Source organism: Lissotriton helveticus, chromosome 3_2 (assembly GCF_964261635.1).
Source record: "Lissotriton helveticus chromosome 3_2, aLisHel1.1, whole genome shotgun sequence".
Classification (NCBI taxonomy): Eukaryota; Metazoa; Chordata; class Amphibia; order Caudata; family Salamandridae; genus Lissotriton; species Lissotriton helveticus.
The window spans coordinates 443,978,617-444,000,074 of record NC_136062.1 but is presented as its reverse complement, the minus strand read 5'-3'; the positions used below and the strand labels follow the sequence as shown (position 1 = coordinate 444,000,074).

Genomic DNA, 21,458 nt, shown 5'->3' with positions numbered 1-21,458 from the left:
CTACAATGAGGAGAACAAGAAACAAAGCTGGTCAATGCCTCAGTGGCATGTTCGAGGGCTACTCGGGGAAACCCAGCCAAAGGCAGCAGCCACACATTGTATTGATTGAGTGCATTATATGGTATGTGCTGCTGGTGGGACCCCTGCAAAGCCTCACTGTGGACTGGGGGTTGGTGCGGACCGGAATAACAGGCGTGGAGGCCGTATATACTTGGCAATGGTAGCTGTTTTTATTGAGTGCAAACAAAGATGGGATGCTGAAGAGGATAGGTGACTGCAATCCGTAGGGTCTCTCCAGTCTCTCCACAGGACAATGGGGTCTTCGGGCGTCTTCTGGTCTTCAGGGAGGGGTCCGGTGTAGCCTCGGAGGGAAAACAGAGAGACAGGGCGGTTAGTCCTTTTTGGCTAGGACCGTCGGAGTACTCTCACCAACACCCGGGTCGTGAGGGGACATAGACGACTGTGAGGATGGGGGCGGAAAAAGGTAGGCTCATAAGAGATGGGGAAGAGAAGGGAACGGGGAGAGCGTGTCAAAGTGAGTGAATAAGGGGGGGGCTATGGTACACGGTATGGGTGGAGTGTCACAACTAAATATATATCTACAGTGCAAGGGTGAATTCTCTGTGCTCAAGAGTTCTATACAGATATTTACAGTTAACTACAGAGGGGCACGGAGAAAGTTGACTGTGTACTCACGTGCCACGCCGCAACTCTCCAGCGAGTCGCGGCCGCTCTCCAGCCACCTCCTGAGGACTCCACCACTCCTCGGTCCAGACGTCCTCCGCTTCCTCATCGTCGCTCCTTACACTCCTTCCGCTCTCCGCCTCTGGTCCACTACACGCTGTCTCCTGCCACGAGTCTGCTACCTGGGACGCTCTCCTCTCTTCGTCGCCAGCTTTTCTGCTCCTCGAGCCGATGACGGGGGCGGGACTTCCGGGTTCACGGGAGGTCACTTCCGGGGCGGGACTTCCGGGGTCTCTGGGGTCACGGGAAGCCGCATCCGGGTTCGTGTGCTGTCCTGCCGGTCTGTCGGGTACCTGCAGGGAGAAAAAGAAAGGAGGAGTCCTGATCGTCAGGGACGCAGGAGGGTTAGCGTTCATGGGTTCCCTACTCTGTCGCCGCCCGGTCAAGGTGAGTGGCGCTCCCCTTCCACACTCACCCACCAAACATGAAGCCTCTGTGACTGAAGAAGAACATGATCAATTTCCTATGAGTGTTTACTGAGAATGCAGGGGCAGATCTACAAGAAAGTGCCGCAGCGCAGTACTGCAAGCCCTTTGGCTGCGCCAAGCCGCAGCACTTTCAGAGCACAGGAATGCGACATATCTACAATGATATGTCGCATTCCTGTGCTCTCCCTTGCGCTGGCACAGAAACAGCTGCCATGCCCCGGCGCAGGCACCCTTGCATCATGGTGCAAGGATGCCTGTGCCATGGGGAGATTGCTTTTGTGAAGTTAGGGGCCCCTTCCTGCACAAAAGCAATCACTGCAGGCATTTTCCTCTTTCAATGCGTGCTGTAGAATGCAGCACACATTGAAAGAGGTAAAACGAGGAGAAATTAGAACATTTCTCCTCGTACCACTTGGCTACGCCACCCTATGGTGGCGCAGCATACTGACGCAATTCCAGGATTACAATTTCTCGTAAATCTGGAAATGCATCAGTGGACTTGGGTGTTTCAGTGGACATGGGTGTTGCGTGGAAACACCCACAGCAACACCCATATCCTGCCCCTAACAAGCAATGTGTTGCGTGAACTGGGGCGATATCTACAAGCACAGGTTAAGTCACGCAGGGTGACTTTACCTGTGCTTGTAAATATCCCTTAGCAGCCTGCGCCACCGGTGTGTCACGCAAAGTGATGCACCGACGGCGCATGGGGCTTGTAAATCTGCCCCTTAGTGTCTGTGATCACTGGCTGAATAGGAACGTTATGAGGCTACTGGTAATTGTTTTGTGACTTTGATGTTAGGGCAATGCAGTTGAGGAGGTTTCACAACTTAAACAGATTACATTTATAAATAGCACATCCTCCCCCTGATTGACACAAACTGCTCAGATTTAAGTGTTTACAGACTGTAGGGGGCAGATTTAAAAGCCCCACGCGCCGCCGGTGTATCATGTTGCATGATGCACTGGTGGCGCATTGTGGAGGGCCAGAGGATAAGGGGACCCTCAAAGGGGCCTCAGTGTCACGTTCCGACAGCCTTTCCTTGTTGGAAAGGATGACATGGAATGGCTGTTGGAAACCAACATCTAATCCCGACGGTGGAGCCGCCATCTTTAAGGGATTATGTGGTCTGTCTGACGCATTGACGGGTGGACACTGTTGAAGTTTGAAACAGTTCGACCTTAGTTCGGCGGTTCTGACCGCAGTATTACAATGCGACAGCCAAAAGGACAGTCGGAAACTTCCATTTATCAATGGAAGCTTGTGTGGAAGAAAGAAAAGGACTACAGCACAAGCTTCCTTTGACAAATGGAGGGTTGTAAACATCCCTGCACCGTGTGGCAGGCACCTCATGGTGCCTACCACATGGTGCAGGGATGTTACGGAGCACCAAAGGTGCCCCATAGGCCCTATTTCGGAGACCCAGGGGGTAACGGGCCCTCAAAAGGGCCCCAGTGTCGCTTCCTGGCAGCCTTTCCCTGTCAGAGAGGACAACATGGAATGGCTGTCGGAAACCAACATCATAATCCCGATGGCTGAGCTGCCGTCATTAAGGGATTATGCGGTCTGCCCGATGCATCGATGGCCTCCTTGGGCCCGCTGGAATCACGTCGGAATCCCACCGCAGTTTTCACTCCAACCGCTATCATCTTAATAGGACAGTTTGGACTGTAAGCATACCATGTCGGACGGCAAGCTACAGACTGCTGGTCGTAGGCTTTTCATCCGAAATCATAGTTAGGCCCTAAGTGTCCAGCACATTCTCTTACTTACACTATATTGGAGTAAGTGTAGTAAATTATTTATGTTTAGTGTCCACCACCATCCGTGACTAAAGCAATATTGGAGTGGGAATAGTAAATTATGCATTTTAGTGTCCAGCATTTTTGTTTGATTAATACAGACAAACAATTGTTAAAGTACATTTTATGTCACACATAAAAAAAATTCATGCAGGTTTTTGTAAGATGTAAATACATTATATTGAAAATAAAATATTTATTTATTAAAACAAATATTACATTGAGAAGGTTTTTGATTTACTTGTACAGCTTTATTTTTATTTAATTTTCTTATACACAAAAAAGAATTGTAATTAAAAAAAAAATGTAGAAGTAGTGCAGTTTTGAAAAAATGGATATACATGTATTATTTTTGAAAAGTACATATTTGATAATAATATTAAATAATATTATTCATAATAATGTTTAATCTACATCTTTTGAATTGTATTGTTTGTATATATACTTTTTTTAATTAAAAAGAGAAATGTTTTTGAAATTGTGTATGTTCATAAACATTTATATTACATTTAACATGTTTTATAATGTACATTTTTGATCAATATTTTTAACATAGATTAAATAATTTTATAGAATGTATATTATTATTTAATATGGTATATATTTTAGAAACATATCAATACATTATAGTGTATTTATTTGTATGTGTCACATTTTGTATGTATGTTAAATAATATTATATATTTCTATAATTTTATTTAAGAATATATTTTTCAATAAATCACATCAATAGGAAAATCTGCATTTCAGGTACATTTATTTATGCATATATTTCTGGCTTATTTGTTATTTTCATACTTTTTAAACACGTTTTTCAATTATAAATATATTTTTTAAAGCAACAGAAACAATTTATAATATATAGTAAAAATATTATATATAATATATGATTTGCTATATGTTGTACCCTTTTATCAGCATAATTACTACAATTTTATTAAATAAAAAAAGTTAAACATTTTAAATATATACATTTGTATTATAGTTTTATTTTACATTGGGTTCTGTGTGAAATAGTCTTTTCGCCAGTTTAATTAAGCAGCCTTTTTTTTGTGTTGGTCTTAGTGGATTTTGTATTCTATCGTTGTTCTCATTTGGACTGTATTGGACAGAGAAGCTCGCTGTTGGAAGCTGCGTCATATTGGTTAAGGTAAGTTTATTTCAACTTATTTCTAATGTAATTTAACAGGAGGGGGAGGTAGCATGGTATAGGATATGGATTGTGCTATTTTTAATGTTGTTACGAAGTACAGTGTGTTTGAAGTAATATGTGTAATAGTGTTAGTGCATCATATTTCTAATGAAATGTGGGGCGGGCATCGTAGCGGTTTAGACCAGCCCACACTTAGGTCAGCGGTACCGATGGCATGATGACAATTCAACTGCCAATAGGGCGGTCACAAACTACCATTTTCCGATGGAACCTTGTGCTGTGGCCGCTGTCATCCTAATACGGAGGTCGGACTGTAATCCAACCATGTTGAGCAGAAAGCCTCTGACACTGGCCGGAGGCTTTCAGTCGTCATTTTATTGAGACCCGTAGTGTTGTAGGTAACTATTTAGGATTCATTGATTATGTGTTGAGTAGTTCTTTTTAAATTGAAATACATAGTATTAACAGTATGTATGTGCGGGAGGGATATGTTTTTTAAAGGAAATGTACATTAATTTATCATAAACTAATAATTATTTTTTTTTCTATTTTTTTGGTTTTTCTGGTTCTATGTTACAGAGAAATATGTGAGAGGATTTATTTTTGCACAGTTGTATTTTTCAATTTTTGGGGTTAATTGTAACTAAAAAAATAATAATTTTGAAGGATTACTGTCCTATTATTGTTCTTTGGATAAAGGTCTGCAGCTACAAAAGAGTAACTAATTTTATTTTATTTAAAGTGGGTGGAAAATGTTAATTTATTTGTGATTTCTAGTTTAAATTGAGCTGAATTGTTTTATTTACTATGCGTGAATGGTTATGATGAATTTGTTTGGTTATTTTATATATAAATTAGTAATTTTTTTTAAGTTAAACATATTTTTATGTCAAATAATAATGAAATATTTTAATAAATATTTTTTGACAATTTTAATATTTAAAAAAAAAATTATATATTTTTGTTATTTCTTGTTTAAGGGTATGATTTACAGTATGGATTTTGCTAATGTTTCTAGGCATTCCAGACCTTGAGTATTTTGATACAGTCTAACTTTGTATTGTACATGCTCATGCATTGTTTTAGGTTGTTTAGTTAGTTTAGTTAGTTTAGGGCACAGTTGTGTTACGGATTGGCTAGTCTTAAGGCCTAACTGTGACTTTGGCTGTGCTGCCCTGGCTCTCCGTCGACACAGCACTGCCATATCTGTGCAAGGACCCCCACCTAATTAATAGTCGAACTTGTGTAAGGTGGATGGTCTGTTCCCTTTCCCATGGCGGTGCCTGGAAAAACAGGTACCACAATGAAAACTGCAACAAATGTTCCTGCACGGAATAGACAGCGACTTCCATGCAGTGTTGGAACTTTGGGAGATTAGAGACAGGGGGGGGCGCATCTTGTGCCCCCTGAATGTATTCCACTGGCAGGGAGGTCATGGGAGCCCTGTAGGGCCCCCTTTGTTTCTACACCACCAGTGTTTTCATGGTGGGGCTCCCTCCATGAAATGGCTGGCAGTGCAGGAATTCATAATTTGCCAGTGAGACTGTGCCAGTCCTGCTGAGCATATAACATTGTGCCACAGGTACGACTCTGCCAAGGTACGACTGTTTCCTGGCACAGCCGGTGGGTCTTTGCTGCTACGGTGACATGTTGTCGTAATATGGCAGCTGGACCACAGTGATTGCGGCACTCATAATCAGGCCCTTAGTATTTTTGTTTTTTTGTATAGCTTCTAGTAGTTTATGTTAGGTGGGTTCAATTCTTCCCAATGTGGATTGAAAGGCCTTTATGCTACACTTCCACTGTGTTGTTGGTTTTTGCTTGATGGGCTAGGGTACTGGCGTACACATTCCACCACGGAATATGGAATTTTAGTTGCTATCTGTGTCCAGATCTGTGTAATCACCCTTATGAGGTTTCCTCATAATAGTAAAGTAGGGGAGTTAGTTTATTTTCGTTGGCTTGATTGTAGGTGCTTTCAATTAAGAGTTTTTTTTTTTTTCTTTGGCAGAGTTTTATATAGCGCGAACTAGACCCGAACTGAATCAGGTATCAGAGCGCTTTACATATCACCAGTTACGTTACATGAAGACACACATTCATTTTAGGCACAGGGAGATTAAGTGATTTGCCCAGAATCACAGGAGGTTTTTGGCGTCGTTACCGAGACTCGAACCCAGATCCCCAGGTCCGAGGTCGAGCGCCCTAGCCGTTAGGCCAACCCCTCTCCCCTAGGTTATAGTGATTTATTATTTCAGTTATGGGGATGTAGGATAGAGCTAATAATTTCTTAATGTCATATGCAAAGTGGCTATTCATTGCATATCCAACACTTAGCAGCTGATTAGAATGTCATGCGGTAAGTAACCCTGGGTGTAAAACTCTGCTCCGCTCGCGGAGTTTGTTGAGTTTTTGTAACTCTGCATTTTGAGTACAATGTGGAATTACCTGGAAACTCTGCACTCCACAACGGAGCAGTGTTTTTTTGTGTTTGCGGGGCAAAAATGTGTTTTCCCACACATGGGAGCAACTTACCAGGTGCCTGCAATTGCCAACAAGATTTTCCACTCATTCATGAGCACCACAAGATTTCCTAGCCGTCCACATGGTACTGCAAGAGTTTGCAATCGTGAACACGTCATTCGGGCGCGCCATTGCGGGCCCAAAATGCGTTTTCCCACACGTGGTACAACTTACCGGGTGCCTGCAATCACCAACAAGATTTCCCATGCATTCGCAAGCAACACAACATTTGCTAGCCAGCCACACGATCCTGCAAGAATTTGCGACTGTGAACGTGTAATTCGGGCGCGCCATCGGACTTCGACGGAAGGTTTCTGAAGAACGTGATCCCAGAACACGCAAAATCTGCAGTCTGGAGAAGGTTCTATCCCGAACAGGCTCCTCCCAGTGCTTTGTCCATCTCCTGTTCACTTTTCATTTGGATTTGGAGGTGGAAGGATCACTCTTTTTGTCTGATGCAACATATATCATTGGATTTGAGGACTTTTGAATTTGAAATTTCACAAGTAAGTCGAAAAATTGGTGTTGTTTGTTTTATTGGGGCCATGCACCTAGATTTTTGTGTACCTCTCATCAAAAAATGTATTATGGTGGGTGTCAGTAGGGGCCCAGTTGGTTCTTTGTAAGTAATTTTTCTTCTTTTATAAAGGTAACATGGTGCACAGTTCACTACATTTTCTCCAACTTTTGAAATCAGTTTTAAATATTTTTTAATTCACTAGCCCAGTAGTCTGCCAATAGGCCTTTCAGCCAGTAGGCCCATAGCTACTCATGGACGCATGAAACAACTGTTTCTGTGGTGTTTGTTGAATTTAAACATCATTTAGGGCATGGATGGCATTGGATAGAAATGCAAACTGTTTTTTTTTATATCTAACTTTTTTTGTATGTGTGTTAAATAAATGCCTTTGCTGGATGTGTGTGGTTGTTGTTACTTGCAAACCTTTCTTAGCCCTATGGATTTTTGGTTTTGGCATTGTTGCATTAAAGCTGTGTTGTTTAGCATGCCTCCTTTGTCTGGACAGTGTGCGAGTGTGTTGGTAATAGTGGGCCAGCATTTGCCTTGCCTGAGCCTCCTCATGAGGCCAGAAGTCATTTTAGAAAGTCTGTGTCCAACTCCATATAGGCCTGCTTGAATACCTTGTTTTCCAGGCCTCCTGCTTGTTGTTGTTGTGACTTGTGAGTGACCATGTAGCTGGTAGCCATTTTGTTGTGGAAGTTAGTGCGCTTTACTGCTTTTGCCATAGGCCTGCATGTCTTTACTTTGTTCCTCTTGGCTTATTTCTTCCATCTATTGTCAGATGCAACTCCCTGAATGCTGCATCTCACGTGATGCACAATCCCAAACCGGGTCTGTTACATTTGAATTTTTGTTGTTGTTGTTCCACTTTCATATCCTTTCTAAGTGCACTTACAGTACATCATGAAAGCTCTTGTTGTTGTCAAAGTCCCACAAATGGCTTCTGTTTTTTTAATAACTGAGGTAATACATTTAATAATATTAATAACACTAACACGTGAGACCACACAGTTTTATATTATATTTGTTTGTTTGTACTAATAGCAATTGAACCACAACAATGAATGCCACGTTTCGCTGATGTTCTTCTTGCTTCTTTGCTTTAAGGTGCACAAAGGAGGAGGAGACAACATCCCCCATTGCACTGCCAGACAGAAACTATGCTGCGCACAATGTCACGTGACTTGTGACTACAGACATCTCTTCAACTTGTGCCACTACCTGCTGCTGACATCTTCAATATGTCCCTAAAGAAAGGTACCAGGTCCAGTACCAGGAAAGTTGTCCGTGAGAAGAAGGTACTGCCATGTCCCTAGACCAATACGTCACCCAAGACCTTTTTTTGGTAACCAAAAATTGCGCCTGCAGCAGCGGTTTCTGGGGAGCAAGCTGGGAGCAGCACCCCCACATCAGTGGACCCACCCCACCAACCCAGGCCCAAGCCCATGACTGTCACTTAGCAAGCCAGTCTAATCATGAGTCCAACGCCGACGAGCAGTTAAGCTGAAATTGACTTATCGTTATCGCAAAGCAGTACCAATCAATGAGGAAACTTAGATAAGTGGGCAACAACAGCCGCAATCACCCCTAATAATAGTTGTTCCTCCTGAAGTAGGGGCAGTTCAGAAGATCGTGCTTCCTACAAAGGAAGAAGAAGAGCAAGCCACTCTTTCAGAAGAGACATTGTGTTCAAGATCCACAACAAGGAAAAGGAAGGTTAATCCATCAACTTCTCCTGCAAGGCTTCCTTCTGATGATCTGGATGCTACTTGGATGCCACCTCAGTCTGAGAGTGAGACACGCCACGAGACAAGGCTAGAGAAAAGGAAGGTTCCAGACTTCCTTAGATTTCTGGAGGTAGATGTAGAAGAGCAGGATGATGACGAGCCAGTCATCATGGAATATTAGTCCTGCCCAGTTAAGACCAACTTTACCCCATCTCAAATTGCTGTGAGGGATGAGGCATGGATACCACCAACACAGATACCACCAACACCAACTCCAGCTTCCATATTTCTTTGGCAGCAACCTACATCCACCACTACAACCTCAGTAGAAGTAGGTACTGCAGAGAGTCAAAAGTCACGCCAACATACCAGTTCATCTGATATTGCAAGTGGCACCAGCAGCGCCAGAAAATTGACCTCCCCAGTTTGAGACTTTTTGTGGTTATCAAGAAGGAGGTGAACATTGCTAAATGCTACATTTGTGGACAAGGTGTTATCTGGGGTAAGCTTGGTACAAACTATGGTACCGGAGGCCAAAGAACTCATCTGAGAAAACACCACTTGATCCAGTGGGAGGCGTACCTTAGCAGCCAAAAGCTGCCTGTGTTGTTGGTGGAGGGCATAAGACAGAAGAAGATCCGATCACGGTGAAAGATGAACAGTAGGGAGACATTTTCTCTATTACACAAATGAACCCTGACACAGCAGTGCAGTGGTACCGCCCACATCATCAGCAGCAGCATCACAATGGCACATGAGTCAGGCTGAGACACCAAGAGGTCCAAGGCAAGAGAGTACCACAATGAAAAAACGTGCATTAAGCATAACATCGGGTATCAAGAAGTCACCTGCATCAGTGGCACCAGAAAAGAAAAAAATCCATGCTACCAATCTCAGCATGTTTAGGTCGGAGGGGTAGTATGAACGCAAGGATCCACCAGCACATTTGTAAAATACGAAGCTGGCTAAAATGTTAGCGCTGGACCTCCTCCCTTTTTCTTTTGTGGAAGGGATCGGTTTTCTTGAATTTGTGGCAGCCATCTGCCCAAAAAGGAAGGTTCCCAGCCTGTCCTATTTCGCCAGAGTTGCTGTTCCAGCACTATACCACTATATGCTGGAAATGCTTGGATAAGCTTTGCAGCAGAGTGCTGTTCACACTATCCACCTGACAACAGACATGTGGGCCATGCCACTGATTACATGTGCATCACTTCACACTGGATCTCTTTTGTGGGTCTCAGAGAAAAGATATATGCAGGTGCTGACACTGCTGAGATTTTCAATGCCGCTCAGAAACTGTAGCCAGGTTCGACATGAAGGAATCTCAGAAGGCAGATCTTTCTCCCACCTCGCCGCCAAGACCTGGAACACTCTCCCCACCAGCCTACGTCAGACTCGGGACCAGCCGGCCTTCAGAAGACTCCTCAAGACCTGGCTCTTTGACCAGTTGCGGCCCCCGCCCCCCCAGCGCTATGAGACCCTCATGGGTAGGTAGCGTGCTTTATAAATGTACTGAGTGATTGATTGATTGATCTCATACTGCTGCAAACATTTGGAAGATTTTGACAGCAAGGTCTTTGACTGGTTTTGACCAAGAGGGCTTAACATTGGTTTTGTTGCCACAGACAATGGCAGTAATATAGTTAAGGCCATGGTCAATGGTGGCTATTTCAGGGTGCTGCGTTTGGTGCACATCATTGTTCAAGACTTTCTGAAAAAAGAAGATCAAGTCAGCAACTTACTGACCACCTGCAGAATCAGTCATTTTTTTTAAAGCCTGTAAGCAGCTGAGGATCCTTCAACGTGAAAATATAATGCCAGCTGTAACCATAACATTTGTGCCACAATTCGAGATCCTTGGTTTGTACAAACCATTACTGGACACTTTCATTCCTTTTTCAGACAGGGATTTTGCCAGCTACAAAACTTGGACAGCTGCGCAAGCCAGTCTGTTACAAAAAGACCGGCCGGGATTTGGAGGCCCGCTGCTCCAGGGCACATTAACTACTGTTGGTCAGCCTTCAAGTTTGACTTCAGAGCCTGAGGGCAGTGCGGTTGGCTCACAGCAGACAAAACCACCAACAACACCAAGAACAACATCAACAAGAACAAGAGCACCAGCTACAAAATTGGCACAAGAATGGTTTCTACGGGCAGGGCTGACATTTAGTGCAGATGCAAAGGCAAAAGAGGCCAAGCAAAGCAGAGTACCCATGAGCATTGAGCGGATGACCGAACAGAGGTCTACTTTGATCAAAACCCAGTGCTGTATTGGTATGGGAAAAGGCGGCAATGGTCAGTGCTCAGCAGGCTGGAGATAAACTATCTTGCTTACCCTGTGCAAGTGTCTCTTCTGAGTGTGTTTTCAGTGCTGCTGGTGCCGTTCTGACAGTGAGAAGGGCCAGTTTCTTGCCCCAAAACGTGGGGGGTTAACCATGATCAACATTAATCAGCACTTTATACCACTTTATACCACATACCTAAACTAGCACAGCAGGAAGATGATGACGGCAACTCAGGTCATTCAAGTAGTGTGTTAGGTGACACACTTCTGGGTGACCCACCAGAGTTTGAGGACAAGCTCTACTTCCCTGAAAACTAGACTTTCACTTTACTTTCTTTCTTCCTTTGATACTCAATAAAAAGCCCCCCCCCCAAAAAAAAAGATATAGCTAAGGGTTATTATTTACTTTATAATTTGTGTGTGTCACTGTCTTTCTAGTAAGAGATTACAGGAGTGTGACCCGTAAACCATGTCGGGATTGGGTAGCAAGATAGAGGTCAAAAATAATATCCCAACAGGTATTATTCTGGAGACGGCTTAACATGCATGCTAAAAGCATTACAGGAACAGAAATGAGGAGACTTGAATCAATTTAAGTTTTAGATTGTTATTCATCATATACTTATTATAAAAGACATGTGAGGGAAAACAATTATACAGTTATGGCAGCACTGTATTGGAGAAATCAAAAACAACCCGATTGCACTTGGTGCTCAATTATGTGCAAGTGACACAGGTGGCGAAGCAAGTGACAATAGTGGACAGCGTAAACAGCGCAAGGTGAACAATAGTGAAGATTATGTAGAGCGACTGGGATCATGTGGCTCAGGGAAAGATACAATGACATAAATGATTGATATAGGAAGTTGGTAATTCAAATGAGCCATTGTAGAGTGTGTGCCATGTATTGCGCTGTGTTGTCGACGGCGTTTCGATGCACATCAATTGGGATCGTCTTCAGGACGGGGTTGTATAGTTTGGAAGGTGCTGGTTGATTTGTAGGTATGCAGCAATGTGGAGTAAAGTGGCCCAACCGGGCGGAGGATGCCAGTAAGCCGATCCCAGCACGGCCCCCGGAATTACTTCCACACAGAGGCAGGATTTATTCAGGACCTTTGACCCCCGCACCTCGGACGCCGCAAACTAAATTGGCGGACACGTGCCTCTACGGTACTCGTTTCACAGTTCTCCCAGTTACTCCAAGTACAAGATTCCTCCCTAGAAGCCCGCATCCTCCGTCCGGTTGGGCCGCTTTACTCCACATTGCTGCAGTGTAAAGTGCAGTGGATTAGAGTGAAATGATACAGAGTGGTATACAGTGGTGAAGAGTGCAGTGGTATAGAGTAGATTGTTTCAGAGTAGAGTGAACACGCATAGAGTGCTGTGACATAGAGTAGAGTGCAGTGGTGCAGAAAATATTTTAGTGGCTTAGAGTTCAATGGAGTTGAGGGGAGTGATGCAGAGTAAAGAGGTGTAGAATGTAGTGGCAGAGAGTGCTTTGGCATAAAGTGGTGAATGGAAGAGTATGCAGAGTAGACTACAGTGACGTAGAGTGCCGGGGCATAGAGTAGAGTGGCATAGAGTTCATTGGCAGAGGGTGTAGTGTTGCAGAGTACACTATTATAGAGTGCAGTGGTGTATAGTAGAGTGTGTAGAGTGCAGTGAAGTAGAGTGGTGAAGAGTAGAGTGGCATTAAGCGTGTAGCATTGAGTACAGTGATGAAGAGTATAATAGAATGCTACAGAGTGCAGTGGAGTAGAGTTTTGCAAAGTAGAGTATAGTGGTGCATAGTAAATTGGTGTAGAGTACATTGTTTTTGAGTTAAGTGGTGTAGAGTGCATTGGCATCGAGTGCAATGGTGTTGAGTGCAGGGTTGCAGAGTAGAGTGGCATAGAGTATTGTTTCAGAGTAGAGTGAAGTGACTAAGAGTGGAATGGTGCACAGTAGATTGGAGTTGTGCAGTAGACAAAGAGCGCAGTGGTGAAGCATAGAATAGTGTGTCATAGAGTGGATGGCATGGGGTGCACTAGCGTAGAGTTGAGTGGTACAGAGTAGAGTGCATTGTTGCAGAGTAGAGTGGCATAGAGTGCAGTGGTACACAGTAGAGTAGAGTGGGGTAGAGTGCATTGGCATGGACTGATACAGAGTAGAGAGGGGTAGACTGAAGTGGCAAAGAGTGGCATGGTGTAGAGGCGATTGCATTGACACAATGTGGAGTGATATAGAGTGTGGTGGCATAGTATGAGTGGGCAGAATAGAGTGTAGTGGCTTGGAGGGTTGCAGAGTAGAGTGGTGAGGGGTAAAGTGGAGTATGCACAGTGTGGTAGTGCATTGCCATTACATCCACATCTTCCATTGAAATGACCATTACATTTGCACAGACATACAGTTTTACTGATAAACGTATACAGCAGGCACACATAAATGTGTGGAAATGTCATCACCTAGTGTATTCATTTGTTTTCATGGTATTAAAATATTTGTTTCCACTACACTTTGGAACTGCCCACAGTAGCAAACATGATTATCACAGAAATCCTTTCACTTTGAAGTTAAAGAAAGAAAACTAAACACCAAGCTCCCTCGAAATACGGTGCCTGACAGTTGACCTTTGTCTTTCAATGCACAGCAAATGCGACGAGATAAGAACAAGATTTAAAGGTCTGTTTACACAAAAGGAACACTCGGAGGGATACTGTATATACGGTTTGGGACAAAGAAGGGACAAGCCCAAGCAGGAACCACTAAAACAAATAAAACCAGCAAATAGAAAACAAGAAAATGTGAGTTACAGAACAAAAAGCGACTGGTAAGCAATGGCCGGAAAGCATTCCCAAGGAAGCTTTCTAAGTGTTCCCAAGATGTTGCTGTATGGTAGGCCACGACCTAAAAAAGGGAATCTTTGCCCTGCATATCATCAGATTCAATTAGTTGATGTTTCCATGGATCTGACGTCCTTTAATACACCATTTGGGATATTCAAGTTCACTATTTTGCCCTTTGGACTCATATCAGCCTTCCTCAGTCTTCCAAAGGGCAATGAAAGATGTGTTAGTATTTGCTTTAGTTATAGGTAAAGATATACCAAGATGATGTATTGATTTATTGGTCTAACCAAGAGGAACATGATAACAAGCTAAGACTGATTTTTGAGCTGTTCAGGGCAAGAAGTTCTAACTTTGAGTGTAAACAAATGTAAGTTCAATCAAACAGAAATATTTATACTGAGTATTGTGGACATATGCATTCCAAAGAGAGTGTAAAACCTAAAGAATAATTGATCCTCACAATTGATAATTTATACTCTCCTGTTAATAAGGAAGAGTTAATAAAATTCCTTGGAATTTCTCAATTCCAACACATTTTTACTGGGTTTTGCTAGCCGCAGCAACAAAATGAGAGCCCTGTTAAAAAAAGTTTAAAGTTCAGTTGCTCTCCAGTTTGAGATCTTGAGTTTCAAGATGTTAAGGGTGATTTAAGAAATGTTCCATCCTTACAGAGTTTGGATATTAAGAAGCGTTATATAAGAGTCAGTAGCTGTGCTCAAACAAGTGAAGGTGGGGTAAAGACAACATTCTGTTCATCTCCAGAAGCTTGTTAGAACCAGAAACCCGATATTCTGGGATTTAGCATGAAGCACTTTGCATTTACTGGGCCAAACTTTGGGGAATGAATTTTGTAGTAATGACAGACCATAAGCCCCTTAAAGATATGCTTTTATAGAACATTTTAGATGCCAATTTCACATCAATTTGCAAGTAGGTAGTAGCTTTGCAAGACTGTGATTTCAAAGTCAAATACCCCCGTGGGGCAGAAAACAAAGTCACTGATTATCATTTGCTTTTGGTCCCTGACCACTGTGATGCTGAGCCTGATGAGGAGGATGATGAACGGGATTTAGATTAGTTCAAAGTGTGTGAGATCACTTATGGCATAATCAGTGAGTTTGAATGGTAGTCTCTTTTGAGTGAAGATGTAGTGTTAAAAGAAGTAATCAAATTAGTCAAGAAGCGGTAGAACACAAGAAAAGGTGTGAGTGAGAGTGGACTTAAGTCTCGGAACATGAGAGAAGAACTGTCTGAGAGTGAAGGCTTGCTGTGTAGAGGTACTAAATTGATACCCCACAGTAAAGTCAGAAGCAAAATTGTTCAGTTACATCATCAAGGTCACTTGGGAATCTCTAAAACTAAGGAGAGTATCAAGTTACATTTCTGGTGGCCTGGAATAGATACACAAATTGAGCGTATTGTAAGGGATTGCATGGAGTGCTGTTCAACTGACAAGAATTGTAATACTAGAGCTCAACCAATGTGGGTGAGAGAGGCCTGATGACTGTGCAGCCTTAGGTATTCTAGGACCTCCTATTGGTAGAACTGGCCAATCGTATGTGCTGGTTGGGATGGATATGTGTACAAACTGGCTACAAATACATATCATGCAGAACTTTGGGACTGGCAGTCTGATTGCCTTTCTCAGAGACATTTTTAGCTGGAAGGGATTTTCTGGATGTATTTAGATTGACAATGAATGGCGTTCAGTTAGTTTCTAAAGAAATGGAAGAGTTTCTGGTCCTTAGGGGAATAAAGCATTTAAATTGCTCTCCTTATCTTCCTGAAACCAACACAATAGTGGAGAGGTTTAATAGTGTCTTAAGATAATCTATTTAGATTTCAGAAATCATAAACAAGGATTGGAAGAAAGACTTATTTGAAAGAGTCAAGCTTTATCATTTAACACCCCACTCAGTCATGGGCAAGGTACCCTTTGAATTGTTTTAGTGCAGGAAGCCAAAAACTATGGTGAAACCTTCCTGTATCAAATATCAGTCATCCACAGAGATGTTGCCTGACAATGAGAAATGGGAAATAAATCAACAAAAAAAGATGTGGAAAAGAAACAACATTTTGATGAGAGAGAGACTGTCCATTAAACAAAAATAAAAGTGGGTGACATGGTAAAAGTGAGGTTCCCCTGAAAAATTGAGCTTCAAAATGTCCTTCTATTTTCATTGTTACTAAGGGCCTCATTACATCCGCCCAACACTGTTGTGGTTTGGAACTTGCGTAACTTAGGTTGGCGGTCCGACCTGTGTGTAAGGATGCAACCACCCAAAGGGCGGATGTAAACATCCATTTTTCAATGGAAGCTTGTGCAACAGGCATAAAATGTGTGCAGCACAATCTTCCATTGAAAAATGGATGTTTGTGTACATCCTTTCACTATATGGCAAGCACCATGCAGTGTCTGCCACACGGTGTTGAATTGTTGGCCCTCATAGCAATGGGCCTGGGGAAAAGATGGCCCTGCTGGGCTCCCCAAAGTCACTTTCTGACTAGCTTTCTATTTTGGACAGGCCGACATGGAAAGGCTGTTAGAAACCAACATTGTAATTCCAACGGCGGAGCTGAGGCCTGCTCCTCTTTTGACGGAATCTCCAAACCCCCCACGGGTTTCCCTCCGACCGCCATCATCATAATATGGCAGTAGGACGGAAACCCTGGATGTCGGGCGGTAAGCATCTGACAGACTGTGGAATGGCTTTCAGCCGACATCCAAATCGGGCCCTAAGTTTTTTACGTAGGGATAGATGTACGACCATGCCAAATTGCGACTCGCACTATGAGCTCAATTACAAGTCACAAATTGCGAGTCGCAATTTGGAATGTACAACATTGTCAGAGACACTGATTGTGATTCCCAATGGGGTTGCAAAATGCGAGGCTCATGAATATTAATGAGCCACTCGCAATTTGCGACCCTGTTGGGAATGGCTGGCCCTCCCAGGGATGGTGGCCTGCAGAGTGGAGAAGTGTGGCTCAATGGTTAGAGCAGGCAGACCTTGATGCAGAGCTCCGGCCAGGGACCAGGGTTCGATTCCCGCCTCGGCGGGTCTCCGGCTCATTAATTCCCCTGACTGGATATTCTCGCCTCAGTGCCTGTTCTGATCATGGGTCCCACGCTGCAACTCTGGGCAATAGCTTGTTTAATCTCCACAACGGCCCCAAAAGCGCTGGGATGCCTGGCTGCACCTGGGGGGTGCCCAGGAGTGGACATTTCGCAGGAAAGCCAGGAAGGGTTCCTAAGTGGTATACGGACAGCGCCGGGACACCTCCAGTGGAGGTAGCTGTGCGCTTTACAAATTCCGACATTTACATTTACCTCCATGTCTGGGACTGCTTGTCAATAAAGCAGTGTGTTTTATTTTTTTTAATGCAGCCCGTTTTCCTTAAAGGAAAAAGGGCTAAATAAAAATAAAAAAAAGAAAGAAACATTTTCGTTTCAATTTTTAAGGGCAGGTAGTGGTACCTGTGACCACTGTTTGCCCTTAAAAATTATTTTTAAGAGCTATTCACAAAGGGGAAGGGGTCCCTGGGGACCCATTATTGACTCCATTACCACCCTCTTGAAGAGTGTTTTACAACCTCAATTGCGGTCGCAAAACATTCATACATGGCTTGTGATAGCTATTAGAAAAGGAATGCCCCTTCCTAATAGCAAGTCGCAAAACACTATTTAGCGAGTCGCAATTTTTGTGACTCGCAAAATAACATTTGTACATGGCCCTCAGTAATTTTGCAGGCACAAACCTATTTTTGTATGCAAAATCATGTCATCCATCTTGGCGCTAATTCTCTTAGGCTAGATGACCACTGAATTTTGAATTTAAACAGAATTGTGGTGGTACGGCGTTGCCCAGTTAAAGCAAATGTGCGGATGTGAGGGATAAGGGTGAACCTAGATGCTGTAAACAGATGGTAAATCCTCTCAAATACATGAATGATTATGTTTAGATAGTAATGGAAATTTGAAATGTGTATTAATGGTTTGTTAAGTTTTTGTGTTGGTTTACATTATGTTATCTTATTTTCCTCGTTTTGTTTACATTTTTGTGAAAAGAGGTAGATGTGTGGTAAGGCTTGTTTGTTGGAACATACACTAGAGAATTGAGCATTTTGAATTTAGGATGTTTGTCAAAGTGTTTCTTTTGTCAGTTGGTCTCCTGCTGATGTGGTAGCTGTGATGGATCCTATATTCAGCTGAACTTAACATAAAATTACCTTTTTAGACATGTTTATATGCTTGCGAGCAACTTTTCCACAATGGTACCGGGGGTTGTATGTCAATACAACGCGGTGTTTACACCGCACTACCATTACAACGCTGGTTTTACAACACAACGCAACTCAAGGATGCTGGACTTAGGAATAGTAAGATTTACAATTTTAACACCAGCCTACGTACAGTAGGGAAGGTGTTGGAATAGTAAATCTACTATTCCTCAGCCTAGAGCGCCCGTGGTAACGACTTGCGTTGTAAAACCAGCGTTGTAATGGTAGTGCGGTGTAAACACCGCATTGTAATGGATGTTCCCCGTACAGGGTAGCCATCACCTTCTTGGGTTCCATTCCCTAAAGCAAATAACTTCTAGCAATCATGGATGAATGTTCCCCATGATCACACATGGAAATTGTCTCTTCCATCTGCGCTTTGAAGGAAATCCCAATGCCAGATTACATCTTCGCAGCTTGAGGCCTCCTAATGATCCTGAAGGGAGGCAATGGCCCGCTATTCACCAGTGGCAATTGCAAAACTTCCGAGCCCAACTAGCCATTCACCACCAAAGGCTAACCCTGTATGGCCTCAAGCAAACGGCATGTTGGAAAGGTTCATGGGAACACTAAAGAGCATTGGGCCAACATGGAGGACATAGCAGTCACAAAGGCACTGTGCCAAATACTGAGGGCCTCATTTATGAGAAATGACGCATCGCTGCGTGAAAGCAGCGATGCATCACTTCTCATTGCGTCCTCCTTGCGACATGATTGATGCGTCATATTTATAATATGAAGCATCATGTCGCAAGGAGTTACAGATAGGTCAGTATTCCAGACGTATCTGTAAGCGCAAAAGTGACGCATTGCTGGAGTGTGTCACAAAAGTGACGCAACTCTAGCAATGTGTCCTTTCACATGGGGCAAGCCCTATGTGAAAGGGCCTGCGTCAGTCTTACGCCTGCTGTGAGGTAGGTGTAAGATATTGACGCATTTGCATCCTAGAAGTGGCGCAGTGAAATCTCATAGATTTCACTGCGTCACTTTCAGGACCCTTTCTTGCGTCAGTACGCCCCCTTGTATACATTTTACCTGGCGCAGGTATAATGTGGCGCAGGGGTTTACAAAGTGACGCATCTCCCTGGATGCGTCACTTTGTAAATATGCCGCAACAAGGCGCATTTTTTACGCCACTGGTACGTAAAAGTGACGCACAGCCTCATAAATGAGGCCCTGACAGCACACCAAAACAACCCACACCCAAAAAAGTGAGAATGCCCAACCACCCTCATATTTGGAATGCCCATATGCACCAAACTGTTGCATGGATTGCCACAAAAGATGACCAGAAACACAGAGCCTCGGAGAGAAGAAATGGAATATGAAGACATAGGCAGGCACCCAGAGAGGAGCACAGGGAGTAACCCCAATGGCATGGGAAAGGGTGGCGGTCAAACACAACAAAGGAAGAAGTTGGACAAGCCCTGAAATCTGGAACCACTACAGGTTGCAGAGGGGAAAGACAACATGTTCACCATGACATCAGCACATGGAAGCCATCCAAGTTAAGACCATCAAGTGTAATCCTGCAGCGAGATCATTACAAAAGACCCAGGGCCAGAAGAGGAGACGCCAGGATCCATCCCGAGTGGATCAGCCGAAGACCGGATAACTCGGCTGCAGCAGTAAACAAAAACACTGCAAAACACTAGAACAGGGGTATCGGGCCAAAAAAGCTGCACTTTATCCAATCTATTATGGTATAGTGGATTTGTTGTGGGTGCTAGGAACCTGAAGTCATATACCCCTAGACTCCCAACATAATTCAAAACAACACAATGGTTCAGCACCCCACACAGTGTACATTTGACAGTAACAGTCAATACAATAATACGGAAGAAAATTCTTCAGTGGGACTTAAAGTTCTTTTCTTGCTTTTATTGACAATCTTCAAGTAAAAAAAAAACGTAGCCAACGCGTTTCATCCGTAGGACTTCTTCAGGGCGAAAGGTATTCATACGTTTTTTTCAGAGTTTTTCTCTCAGAACCTTTTATATTATACGTTTTCAAGGTTTCAACTGTGAATGGCATTAACGGCCTTATTGTGTGTAGCTGTAGTCAAATCTTTTTTTTTCCAAATTTAAATTTTCAGGACATCAGATGTGTAGGGCATAAATGGCCTTATTATGAAGGATAGCAGTCAAATCCTTCTGTGAATCATGATCCGAGGGTCACAATAACACGCTCAGGAAGAACCATCAACAGAGCCCATCGACTGATAGAGGAGATATGACAGCTGTTAGTCTAAAAAGGGGGAGGTGTGGAGTCAAACTAGCACCTCGTCAACTAGCCCATGTCCATGGGACAGGAAGTGACCTCTAGGGAACGAACAGATTACATAACAAGGAAAGGGTATGAGCGGAAGCATGCAGGAGTAGAAAGGCAACAAATAAAGCATCTTACCTGCCTCCACCCGCCTGGTATTCTAGTCTCATTTCAGCTCCAAAGGGATAGGACTCAAGTGGTGTACCCAGAATCACAGGATATTGTGCTGACGCAGGGACCTGGCCCCTCAGTTTCAAAGTCGGCAGCCCTGTATATATAGGGCCACATCATCTGTCCTCCAGCGTTCTCTAAATTCAAACGCATCTTGTGCTTTCCCTGCTTGCTGCATTGCCACAGGTCCTCCCTACCCGCTTTCAAGTTAGCTTTCATTAGCAAGATCAAAAAGTATTGAAATCTGTTGACTTTGCTAGTGCTGGTATGAATGCTGATGAATCACAAAAAGCCACAGAACTGAATTCTTAATTTTCGGTAGCGTTTGAAAACTGATTGTTGCTCCCTTGGCATGCAACATGGTACTATGGCAAACGCCTTTTGCAAGGGCTACCTTGAAATGTGGTCAGTGCAGTGAGCCAGGCTTTGTAGCGACGAACCGTTGAAAGAGAAAATCTACACCCTTTGACTATCCATATTTCCTGGGTAGAATGTTTTGCTTCTGGACTTTGCTTCAACCTTCTGTAAATATACACCCTGAAGGGTCGGGGGCTCCTTTAAAGGAGGATGTGTTGTGGACTTACAGCCTGATTCATCAAGCCGAATTGTGCTCGCAAAGGGCCAGATTCTGAGAATCTGGCCCATTGCGAGCGCAATTTTTGCATTTGGGATTCATCATCCCAAATGCAAAAATCGGTAATTGCTAATTCGCTAAATTGCGTGGAATT

General features: G+C 43.4%; 1 protein-coding gene across 1 annotated transcript in view; it reads right to left on the bottom strand.

The window, feature by feature from the left end:
* LOC144826356 (1-aminocyclopropane-1-carboxylate synthase-like protein 1) overlaps positions 1-20,817 on the bottom strand; it is a 213,193-nt gene extending 192,376 nt beyond the window's left edge. The window contains exon 1 of the mRNA XM_078684684.1: positions 20,698-20,817. The gene's annotated coding sequence lies outside the window, so the exon portion shown is untranslated. The remainder of the gene's footprint in view (positions 1-20,697) is intronic.
* Between the last annotated feature and the right edge of the window lie 641 nt (positions 20,818-21,458).